We start from the raw sequence: 12,776 nt of genomic DNA, 5'->3' as shown, positions 1-12,776 counted from the left end.
AGGGAAAGCAATACAATCCCAGAACCCAGCACAAAAAGTCCATCCCAGGAAGGTTCAGAAGTGACAGAAAACACTGCAGTTGGCCTGAGAAAAAAAGTGATGCGTGATCTGGTTCTTGTCTCACAACCTTCTGTCAAAGTACCTAATTTACAGGTCATGCCCATAAGGACGTCTGGACGCTGTCAACTGCCCCCAGGATCTATGCCAGTCTAGACCAGCTGTCAGAGTTAAAGAATCTCAGAATTAAAGTGCAGCTTAGCTGTCCAAATTGATGGGAGGAAGATGGATAATACAATAACATCATCACTAAAATTTACTGAGGCTTCCCTATGTGATAGTGCCTTGGTAAAGGACTTTACATTCATTCTTTCAGTTAGTAATCACAACAGAAAGTGAAATATATCAATTCTATATATGAAAACAATAAGCCTTATTAATTTGCCCAACAATTCTAAGAGTAATATGAAACTCTTCTTTACCCAATGGTTCCAACTCTCTACCTTCTCAGTGGATATTACCCATTTTTGTGATTTACAGTCACCCTCCACAATTTTTATAGGCTTACACTGATAGGATAGGTGTCGGGTGATAGACACTGGCAGCCTCGTGCTTAGAGAATCCATTCTTTACCATAGACTGTGTCAGGTATTTATTATGCACCTTCCAAATTATTCCTCACAAGGCTACATGCTATCATTCTTTATAGATAAGGACAATGACTTTCAAAGAGGGTAAATGATTTGCCCAAAGGACACATCTTGTAAATAGGAGCACCACAGCCCCCCCAACTCTAGCTCATGCTTTTTCCACTTCCCAAGAGATCAAGCTAACAAGAAGACAAAAAAAGCCACATAATAAGCTAGATGAAGGGTATGGGTGATTCACCAGTTGGATAATATTTCATAGAAAAATGTGGCAGTTTGTTTCCATCTAAGATGCCTCTATATCAGAAAAACAATAACAATATGGCACAAAGCAACGGATAGAAAAGGTGTAGATATTCCTGAGCCTCTAAGTGGTCTTAGATGGTTAGGGAGGGCAGGGCCTGTTAGAACTGAACTTCTGATTCATTGGTTGCTTTATGCCATCATTCATATTTATTGCTTGCTTGCCTAAAGATGTGGGAATCTTGAAAATACAGTGCCTGGCCCAAAGTAGGACTCCATGCACTACCTAAGGAAAGAAAGGAGTGAGAGAACGAGAAATAAATGAGACTCTGTCCCAGTCCTCAAAGAGCCCAAAGTTTGATGTCAGTCTGAAAATGAAACAGACAATGCATAATAGCAAATACAATTATCAGACTCCAGTTGCAATGTGGGCTATGAAGGAAGAAGAAAAAGATGCAAGGCTCCCCAGAGGCAGTGATGTGACTTTCGAGCAGAAATCTAGAAGACACATTTCAGTTGAACATAGAAGTTGAGAAGTTGTAGGAACAAAGATGTTCTAGACAGAAGTATGCCAAGGTTCAAAGGACCTCTTCATGAGTTCATGCATCTCAGAGAGACTGTAAGAGAGATTGTGGGTTTATGTGTGGGAATGGGTGGCATTGTTGGGGCTGGGAGATGGGTCAAGAGATGAGCTGGACAGACTGACAGAGACCAGCTTTTAAAGAATGTGGAAGGACAATCTGAAAACATGGACTTTTTGGAAGAGCAGAAAGCCATGAAGCTTTTCAGCAGAGGTGAAATGCCTTTACACTTGCCTGCTATAACACAGAGCAGGCTGGAAGAGTTGAGATAGGTCAGAGGCACAAGATAAAAAGCACCTGCCATAATCCAAGGGAGGAATGTTGGCAACCTAAGTTAAGGCAATTTAAGTTTCAGAAGGTTCGTGATCCAAATTGGACAATTAAAGACATTTCAGAATATTCTGAAACCCTAGGCAGAAACTCTTATGCCAGAGTTAATGGTATATCTTTCATAATTATAATACGTTTGTGGACCAAACTTAAATTTTCTCAAATATTATAACTACAGCAACAAAAATTCCTTACATTTACATAAATATTATTAATAACAATATCTTCTCACTTACCTTACACCCAGATAAGTCAACGATTCAGTAGGTATTCAATAAATAAAGTCCCTCACTGGATTCACCAAATGGTTCATTGAGGCAAGCAGGAGAGCTATGATCAGAATCTCCATTTTACAGATGAGAAAACTAAGGCAGAGAGAAGTTAATGAGTGCCTGATAATTCAAGAAAATTCCAGACTCAGGAGCAAAACTAAGTTCCATGTGGTCTTAGCTAGTTATTCCACCTACCTCCATGCTAGAGTCCAAGGGCATAATTCTTGGAGCCTCTATACAGGAATCTGAATCCATGAATATCCTAATGTCAGTTAATCTTGAAACTTATTTTTCAGACATGGTTTTAAAAGAGGATTTGAATGCAAGCTATACAAATACAATTGGGAGGCCAGAGAAAAACAAGAGGGCTTGAAACACCTAAGGAGGCAATGACAACAACAAAAAATCAAAGATGGTCTCTCCCAAAGCTCCAAATACTCAGGTCAAACTAAATTTTAACCTGGCTTTTTGTGTGCTTAATCCATATTTATGCATGTTTATTCCTACTGACAACAAGTAAGGGTCTGGTCATTGTCACTGTCCTGGGATCACTCTCCCTGGCTTCTGCAGACACCAAGCCCTACATACATCATAAGTCCACATCACAACTGGCACCTGCTGAACTAGTGCTGGCTGCCAACAGGAATTTCTCAGGGGTGTGGGCCATGAGCTTCTCTAACCTGGGAGAGCTCCCATCCCAACAACATTAGGAAAGACTCAGATGATAAAATTCACTTTTCTACCTCCCAAAAGCCACATCCTGAAAGGATCTTCAGATTCTGGATATAGGCCTCTTCTCTCGGTCTCCCTTTCTGGACCAGGTGGAGATGAAGTCAGCCTCTTGGCTCTTCCAGCTCATCTCTGGCCACTCAGCTCAGACCACAGCTCTCCCACACAGTGTGGTTGATGACTAGCCACTAGGAAGAGAGGTTTGGAGAAGTAGACCCAAAGTCACAGAGAGCACAGATAGACGCTGCCCTAGCCCCCTGTGGTAGGCAACGTTACCCTTTACCCACCCTGTGCCTCTTGTGTGGAGGATTATTCATTCTCACCCTATTAATTTTGGCAGAGACATGTGACTTATTTTTGGCCAAGGAAGCATGAATGGAAGTGACGTGTCACTTCTAGGAAGAAGCTTGTAAGAGGCCATGTGTGGTGGCTGTGTTCTGTTCTCTCTGTTAATGCTCCAGATAGAAACTGCTCAGTCGGCTTAGGTCCCAGGCTGAGGTTAAGATGGAGCAAAGCCACAGCTAAGCCAAAGGCCACATAGCATGATAGAGAAATAAACTCTGTGGTTGCACAGTGAGACTTAGCGTTCATTTGTTACCTAAGCATATCCTAAACTATCCTGACTTTCTCTGACTCCCTTTTTGCTCTCCTTCTCCAACCCACTAAAGCGGGCCATGTGCTTCTACTTCAGGTTCCCTGAAACAACACCCCTCCCCTGTGTACACACTGCCAAGTGTACCTATATCCTATATCAACATGTACCATAGCAAATTGGGATGTGGTTTTGTTGGATATCTATCCACTAATCCCCAGGTACTATGTTGCTTGATCTGGACCTACACAGTTCCTAGCATATGGGCCTCACTTACGAAATGCCTACTGAAATGAACTGAATGCATTTATTCCTGAAATTCATATTTTGTGTTTTCCCTCTTTTGGGTGTAACATTGGGCTCTACACTTGTATCAATGGTGCCTTTATAAAACTCCCAGGAGAGCAGGGGTGATCTATAGAACATGTTGTTGGTTGACTAACCTACTACACATTCCTGGTTGCATCCCCCCTTACTCATCTCCACTATAGAAGCTGGAAAGGCAAACAAAAGTAGTCATATAATTTGGTTCTAGACAATAACACATAAGTGGAATTTTGCTGGATATTATAGGAAAATTCTTGCTTTTCTCATAAAAGGATTAAGTATAGATAATGTCACCCATCTCCTTTCTTCCTGGTTTGAAGGTGGGTGAGATGCTTGGAACTGTTACCACCAACATGAGATTGGGGGAAAAAGTGCCAACACCAGCCTGGACAGTGTTAGGGTGAGATAGCCTGATGGGTAAAAAAAGTAAACACAGAGTATTTCTCCCATTGTTAGTTTTTTTTTGTTTTGTTTTGTTTTGTTTGTCACTGTCAACCAACCATATCCTAGCTGGTAAAGGAAATACGTTGTTTATTTCTGAAACATCAACTTGCCTTCCTTATCTAACTCCTACCGACCCTTCTAGACTCAGCATAGTCACTATATCCCGCCCGTGCGGGATAAACCCTACATTCATTTGTGCTCTGATAAACCCTACATTCATCTTACCTGCATCAGTGAAACAAGCCCATTTCTAAGTGAATTGTTTTGCCACGTAAATTTTCTATGAAGAGCTATTTGTATTATGCCTACACTTTTTTTTTTTAAGATTTTATTTATTTATTCATGAGAGACCAAAGAAAGAGAGGCAGAGACACAGGCAGAAGGAGAAGCAGGCTCCATGCAGGGAAACCGACATGGAACTCGATCCCAGGTTTCCAGGATCCGGCCCTGGGCTGGAGGCGGCACTAAACCACTGAGCCACCCGGGCTGCCCATGCCTACACTTCTGAATGATAATTCTGCTCAGATCTTCGATGTCTGCTGGGTGTCCCCAGTGAATCCATTCTCTCTGGATTTCACATTGTAAGTTTTCCCCAAATAGAACTTGACTATCTCTTCTATAAACTGCAAGGGGTTTGACTGTAACCAGGGGCCAACCTGGGACGCCAAGCCAGCAGCAAGATCTTCTGCATCTATCACACCATGTTGCTGGTTATAGGTAGTCTCCAGAGATATCTGTGATGATCACTCTTGGTTTTTGTACACTCCTGGAAAATTCCTGAATATTTGCCCAAGAATCATCTCTCTCCAGTTCTTCCTTTTGGCACAGGCCTGGGACCAAATGTGCCCCCTGTGAAGCTTCAGCCAAACTTGTAGATTGCACTGCCTTCTACCTCTGCTAAGTCATCCCAGAAAACCAACATACACCTCGTTGTGTAAAATGATCTTGGAGAAGATTGGGCTCAAACTCTACCACAATATATACATATACAGAGCAAAGAAAGGAATAGCACATCGAGAAGGTAGGAGTATAAAGACATGTTCCAGATCATTGTGCATGGAGATGATGGTATAACCCAGGGCTAATGGGAAATCTATGGATTCCACTAACCAGGGCTTAAATGTTGACTCCACCACTTAATAGCTATGACTTTGGAGAAGTTAACCTCACTGTGCCTCAGCTGCTTATCTAAAAGGGGGGCTGATAACAGTACCCACCCCATAGGATGCAGTAAGAGGATTGGTTAAGCCAACACATGCAAAATGCTTAGCACATTGTTTGGTGCGTAGCAATTACTCAGTAAATTCTAGGTGGCATTATTAAATTAAAGGTAGGGATACATTGGTTGGTCTCTAGCATCAAAGCTGGCGGCTGCTGTGAAGCTTCTGAATACGAGAAATGCGTGCAAACAGACAACCAAGAAAAGGAATCAAGGAAGAGGAAAGCATAATGTCAATAAAAATTAGATCAGTCAGAAGACAATTCTGAAGGCCAAATTGTTAACTCGTAGGAAATGTCTCTGGCAGCAGATCAAGCAACCCAATTTGGAGAAATAATTAGACGGCAGTCTGGAAACAAAAATGACTAAAAGGAAAAGGGGGTGAGCTCAGTGGCGTAGTTGAGAGCACTTCCTCATTACACAACGTGTTTTCCCTGGGATGAGCTCAGTTCGGGATTAAGAATTTGGTTCCTTCCACAGAGATGCTGAACAGCTGCAATGCATTTTCAATTCCTGTCAAAGCAGTGGGATGCAGGAAGCTGGGGCAGGAATATAAGGATGTGACACTGACAGAGGCCATATTCACTAGGGGGCCATGAGAATGAGGTAGATAAAGACACATCCATGATTTCCAGACTGAAATGTAAATTAGGAAATCTTCAGTGTAGTAAGATGAACTATTCCAAATACGCATTTCCTCTGTTCCAACTTGGAAATGGTGAAGGTACCTCATGGTTGTGTTGGCTAGATGTGTGGGTCTGAGCCCAGAACTGGAAGACCTCCACCTCCAGCTAGCTGACTTGCTAAGTGACCTTGAGTAAATGTCTTCCCCTCTCTGGGCTTTCAGTTACTCCAACTATTAAGTGAGCAAGTTGGATCATTCCAAATCTTCTTCCAGCTTTATATGGATATGATATGTACCCATTAAGAAACCAATAAATAATATTTTTGCAGTTTTAAAGAGCCCAATAAGCAATACACCATCCCTCTCTCCAAATTCAGCACCAACTGCTGAATTGAAATAAGAGTCATATTTAAACAAGAGAATCCTAATGTCAGTTTTATTAGATTAAAGTTTGGTTGGAGGACATGGTGTAGGTATCGGAAATCATGGGTTTTCTAACATTGCACCTGAAATTAGCATATGGGAACCTTCCATCATGGGTAACTCTGCTTAACTGCATGTTCTCCCCCAACCCTACTGTACAAACTAATTTTTTTAACCAAATGACAGAAAGCAGACCAGAACATAGCTCTTCTGCAGACAGGAGAGCCAAAGAGAGAAAGGAGAAATCAGCTAACCTGAGGTCCCCAAACTTGAGTGGGCATCATAATCATTCAGTGGACTTGTCAACAGACAGATGACTGGGCCCACCCTCAGAGTTTTTTTTATTCAGAAGTCGAGAATAGGGGGTAGGGAGGGGAGGGGGAGCTGAGAGTTTGTATTTCTAGTATGTTTTCTAGTGATATTGATGCTGCTGTCCTGGGACCAAATGGAGAACACTGAGATAAGCTAAATAGGCTCAGCAACATCTCCCAAATTCATTAATATGATCAACTAGCTTCTGATCATCAACATGATCAACAGAGCATGAGTAGTGGGGGGTGTGAGAGGGGAGAGCTTTAGTAGATATTTCTCCACAGGCAGTGAGGGATGAGTGCCTCACAATACTACTATTGAGTTCATAATGAGATTTATTTATGTAGTACTTATTGATTTACTGAAAAAATAAAGAAAAAAAACACTGTTATAATTGTGCTTTATTATATTAACTATAAGAATTAACAATTCAGTGCTACCTGGGTGGCTCAGTCAGTTAAGTGTCTGCCTTTTGCTCAGGTCAAGATCTCAGGGTCCTGGGATTGAGCCCTACATTGGGCTCCCTCCTCAGTGGGGAGTCTCCCCACTGTCCCTCCCTACACCACTCCTGCTCTCTCTCTGTCTCTCTCTCTCTGCCTTTGTGTCTTTCTGGCTCACTCTCTCCCTCTCTCAAATAAATAAATAAATAAATAAATAAATAAATTAATTAATTAATTTTTTAAAAAGATTTGACAATTCACTAGAAGAGTGGTATAATTCCTAAAAATGATTATATCACTCTTCCAATTAAAATAGAGTTAAATAATTTTCAATGTGTTAGTCTACAGTGGAGCAGCATAATAAACAGACCAGGAGGAGAATTCATATAATTATTGTCTTTGAAATTACAGCAATGTTAAATTAGGCATTGCCCTGAACCATATACTTGTGTTATTGATTTAAAAGATTACAATCTTTATTAAAGAAATGTCAAGGGCTTATTATAATCTGGTATGCTGTGTGCGGGCAAAAATCACTGCACTAAAAATTACAAGATCAAGATTTATAGTACCACCTTGGTAGTTGGGTGATCTCAGACATGTCACATCTGCCTTCTGACCCTCTTCCACATCTGTAAACATCACAGATGATAATATCTGTAGACAACTGAAAGGTCTGTACACTCTTAACCTTGTTCGTCCTTGAGTACTTTCTATTTTGTATGACTTCAAATATGTAACTTCATTTGGTGCCTGTTGATTGAGAGCCCTTAAAATCAAGCAACCCATCTCATTCCGTAAAGCAGGAAAAAATTATAGATGCTTAGAGAGGTAACATGCTAGTGAAATGCAAGCTGTCAAGTTGGCCTTCTTTTCAGACTAAATTGATTTGATTAAAGGAGAAGGTAAGAGTTCTCTCACCCCCAGGTCTAGGGAAGAGCTCTTCATGCTAAATAGGCAGCTGGAAGGAGTTTAAACATTCCCCCAGCTTTGGAATTTCTCTCAAGGTTGAAAAACCTAAATTAAATCAAAATGTGTCATTATCAAACATTAAAGAGGAATAATTTCCATCATGCAATTACTAGGAGAGCATGGTTTCTCTGCCTTCTTAAGGAAATATCTACTAGGAGGATTTGGAAATAGGTAAAGAGGAACCAGTAGATGGGTCTACTTTTATCTAATGAGGCTGACTTTGGGTTTCTTTTGTTTAAATATGACTCTAATTTCAAGTATGCGCTTGGTTCTGAATTTGGGGAGAGGGATGGGGCGTTGCTTTTTGTCCATTTTAAAGCCACAACAGTTATTTATTTATTTATTTGTTTGTTTATTTATTTATTTTTTATGGTCATGTATCATGTCCATCTAAAGCTGGAAGGAAGTTGGGAGTGGCTTAATTCACTCACTTTATACTTGGGAGTATCTGAAGCCCAGGGACGGGAAGGCATTTACTCAAGGTCACTCAGCAAGCTAGTTGGAAGGAGAAGGCTCCAGTCTGGGATAAAAATAAGGAGGTACATCAGGGTCACTTTGAAATCTGTTAATCAGATGAGAGTGTGGTTTGGCTGAGGCTTAGCATTCCATGCCCACAGATAGGAACTGGCTATTAAGTCTAGGCAGAGAATAGAGGTGTGGAAGCTATTAGAACCAAAGCCCCAGCATGGATGACAGCATGGTGGCAAGCAAGGATGGAGCTAGAGAAAGGAGTGCCAAAGATAGACTCCATGGGAAGCTGAAAATTTGAGAGAGAGAGAGAGAGAAGGAATGGTCAGCATTGTTCAAGCAGAAGAGTGATGCAAACAGATGCCAAAAGATGTGTTTCAGGAAGGACCAATTAGCATGACCCATGCAATGGAGAGGTCTAGTAAAATAAGAACCAGAAAGGTGGCCACTGGGCTTAGTAATATGAAGACTAGATTGACCTCAGTGGGAGCAGACCAAGGGAAGAGGGGTGGAGGGAGGAGGCTGATTAAAATGAATTGACAAGTGATTATGGGATGAGAAGAGGTAGTGGGTATAGACTCTGCTGAGATAAGCTTAACAGACCCTGGTGCACAGTATGTGATCAGAGACATGGGAATAGAGAAGAAAGAGAGGGGGATAGAAGAAAAAATAAAGAGGAGTGTATATCCCTGGATGAGAAGAAAATGCCATGCAGGGCACAGCAGAAAGACAGAGGCTAAGGTTTCTATGTAACTCTTTTAGGTAAATTGATAGTTATGTATTATTCAAAGACATGTATCCATGAGTTAAATTACAAGCCTGAAGAGAACAAAGAGAAGATCTCATCTCCCTCTGGACAGATTCTTTGCATCTTTGGCACATTTTCTATTCAGTCTAAATATTTATGGACACAGCTTTACTTGGAGTTACACCATCTCCTTTAAGGGATGTTAGCAACATGGCAAAGAACGAGAGAGAGAGAGAGAGAGAGAGAGATGATCAATGTAGGATGCCTGGTGGAGAGGGTGGCAGTGCTGGGGCCAGGGGTTCTGAACTCTACATTTTCTAGAGAGATGTTTTGATGGGATTTGATCTATGGCAGGAATGTATTAGTCATAATCATAGGATGGGCATCAGAATGATTTGTTTGCTATTAACTTTACTTTTCTCTGTGTTGATGTCATGGCATTGTCAGTGATGCCTACCAAGAAGGAAAAGATTGGACAGTCCTTCTCCATTTGACTGCCATCCACTTGCCTGTGACCTACACAGCCTGTGATCTGATCCTTGCCTACATTTCTATCCCCATCTCCTCCGACAGTAAGCCTCACTGACTCTACTTTACCCATAATGGCTTTGACTATTACTCAAATATATCAAACTGACTCTGACTCAAGACATCTGTCCTACTTTTTCCTTCTGCCTGGGAAGCAGTTATCAAAGATAACTGAAGTTCTTCTCCATTAGTTCTCTGATCAAAAGATATCTCTTGAAGAAGTCTTCCCTGGCCACTCTTTTTATAATAGATCCTCAATCCCATATCATTCTCTAGACCTTTGCCTGGTATATTTTTCAACATTACTGCTACTTTGAATATTTTGTTTATTTTTATGTCTCATCTCTTCCATTAGACAGAAAAAAAAAAAAATCTTGACCTTCTTAGTGCTGTATCCCCTAATCCCTAGAAGAGGACCTAACACAGAAGAGTATCAAATACTGGTACCAAAGTATTTGGTGAATGGGTAGAATAATTAATCAATTGAATTCATTAATCCTCCAAGAAGATCCGTCTATTTTCCCAGGCTGGAGAAGGAGCCCCTCATCTCTGCTTTAATAACCCCTAGAGGATTATATAAGGTATTGAAATAAAAAGTTCTCATGTCTGGCTCTCTCAGTCCATAGTAAGTTCCTGAAGCTCACAGCTGATTTTTCTTTCCTTCCTCAATGTGTCCAACAGTGTTGCTGTTCACTGGACTAGAAGGGAAAGATTTGATACATTAAATACTGGTAACCACCAGCCACAAAAAGAAAAGTGGAACAGAAGGTGGACTCTTGGGATTTAGCAATGACTTGCTTAGAAGGAGAGAGTGTGATGTCATGAATTATATTTTTAAAAAATCAACCAGCAAAATATATTAAGTGCCCATTCAAATTGATGCAACTGAACAGAAGACAGCATTTTGAACTGAGGGTCAACCAGTCACTATTCTGGCTGTGGTCTTTACGTGAAGATAAGCAAGGATGATAGCCTTTCCCCTCTGGGCCTATTCCTATCTTTATTGTGAGAAAATTAGATCATGGGATGTCTAAGCTTCTTCTAACCTTTCTATTCCAAGATTCTACATACTTAGGGTGGTGAATATTGTAATCAAGTAAGGAAAATATGTAGAATGCATGACCCTGCCCTCAACAAAGCAGCCATGCAAACTTTGGAGCCAAATACACTGGAGTTTGAACTCTGACTCTGAAACGTACAAACTTAGTGAATTTAGGAAATTTAAAAAATCAATCTAAAAACTCTGTAAAATTGAAATAGTAATTCCTGGTTTACACTCAGTAGATCGAGACTGAGCTTGCTTTGCATTTCTTCATACATCCCACAACTAGACTTTTAAGTGGAGTTGATTTAAGAATCAGAAGATTTTTTTTTTCTTTTTTTAATAAACAACATCCTAGCAGGTTGTGTATCTCAAGCGCTACTGCAGCTTCAGCTGACCGGAGCACTAGAATAGACAACCTCTCTGTCACAAGGATAAAGTTTTCCAGGTCCCCTTTGGGCCTCAGAGCAGACTCTGTTTGTGTACCAAGGAAGTTTCTTGAGCCGTTTCTTTTGCTAGAATTTCATGGTAAACATTCTTACAGATGATTTACCGTCTGTCACAACACTGCAGCTCCCTTTCCAAAAGGAATTCCTACAGAATGAGATCAATCAATTACTAACCATGATTTCCATTTTCTTTTTTTTTTTTTTTTTCTTTTTGCTCCTTTTGGTCCTGCTGTTAAGATGCTAAGCAACTCCTCTGGGTACATCAATGGGTCTCTTCCAACAGCTGTGGGAGCAAAATGTTCTAGCCGTGTAAGACAGAGCCCCGAGGAACCAAGGAGATGAAGCACAGACTCTGGATCCACGGGAGAAATTCCAAGTTAGTAAATCCAATAACTGCGAAGTAGAGTTAATGAGAAGTTCTTGATATGCTTCTAGAGGATTTGGAAATGGGTACCATGTGAAGGTGTTTGTCCTTCCATAGGCGTACTGCATTCATCAACAGCCCCATAATGCCAGGAATGATGTTTCTTATTTCTATGCTTCATAAATGTTAGAGACCCTTTAAAGAATTGAACAAACCACACTATATACTACATGGAACTCTATTTGGCAGATGATCAGTGGGTGCACAGGCCAGGGTCCTTCAGGTAAACATTTCCCACTATCCTCTTCAAGAGGTACATGAATGTCTCAGGTAACATGAGAATGTGTGCACAGCATATGCTCACCTTCATGCACTCATAGTGATGAATTACGAACAAATTTAGTAAGTCACTGTATCTTTCATCTCATATAGTTAATGCTTATACATGATGAGTGCAGAGGTGAGGGCTGAATAGATTGAAATAAAGACTCTTGGCCAATCTAATTTAGGAAACTTCTATCTTTCCTAGATAATAATTTCCCTTTGACTTCAGATTAAAATAACATTTCAGAAACAGCAACAGCGAATTCAATTTCAGTCAATCTTCCACTCAGTCATGCAACAGAACTTTACAGAGCCCCTAAGAGAAATATAGGCTCTGAAGCTGAATTTCAGCCCTAGCCTCTCAAGCAAGTTACTTAATCTTTCTGAGTCTCAGTTTTCTACATCATAAAATGGAAATAACAACAGAACCTATCTCCATGTCCAGAAGAGTAAGTCAATCATAGAAAGTAGTGCTTGACATTGAATAGACCTCAGCAGGGATTAGCTTCGATTTCTAGGAGTAGCAGTAGTAGTATAGGAACAGCGGTTGTAAAAACACAAAGACAGCAAAGGACATGAGGCATTGAGGGCTTTAGCTTTCTCATATGGTTGGAGTAACATGGATCTGCATGAGCTTGAGTGGGTAGACAGCAAGGGGAGATTCAGAGATGAATTTCAAACGTCCCTCTGGTCCCTTGGA

The sequence above is a fragment of the Canis lupus genome, chromosome 10, assembly GCF_048164855.1.
Source record: "Canis lupus baileyi chromosome 10, mCanLup2.hap1, whole genome shotgun sequence".
NCBI lineage: Eukaryota > Metazoa > Chordata > Mammalia > Carnivora > Canidae > Canis > Canis lupus.
Note: the sequence above shows the minus strand (reverse complement) of the source record.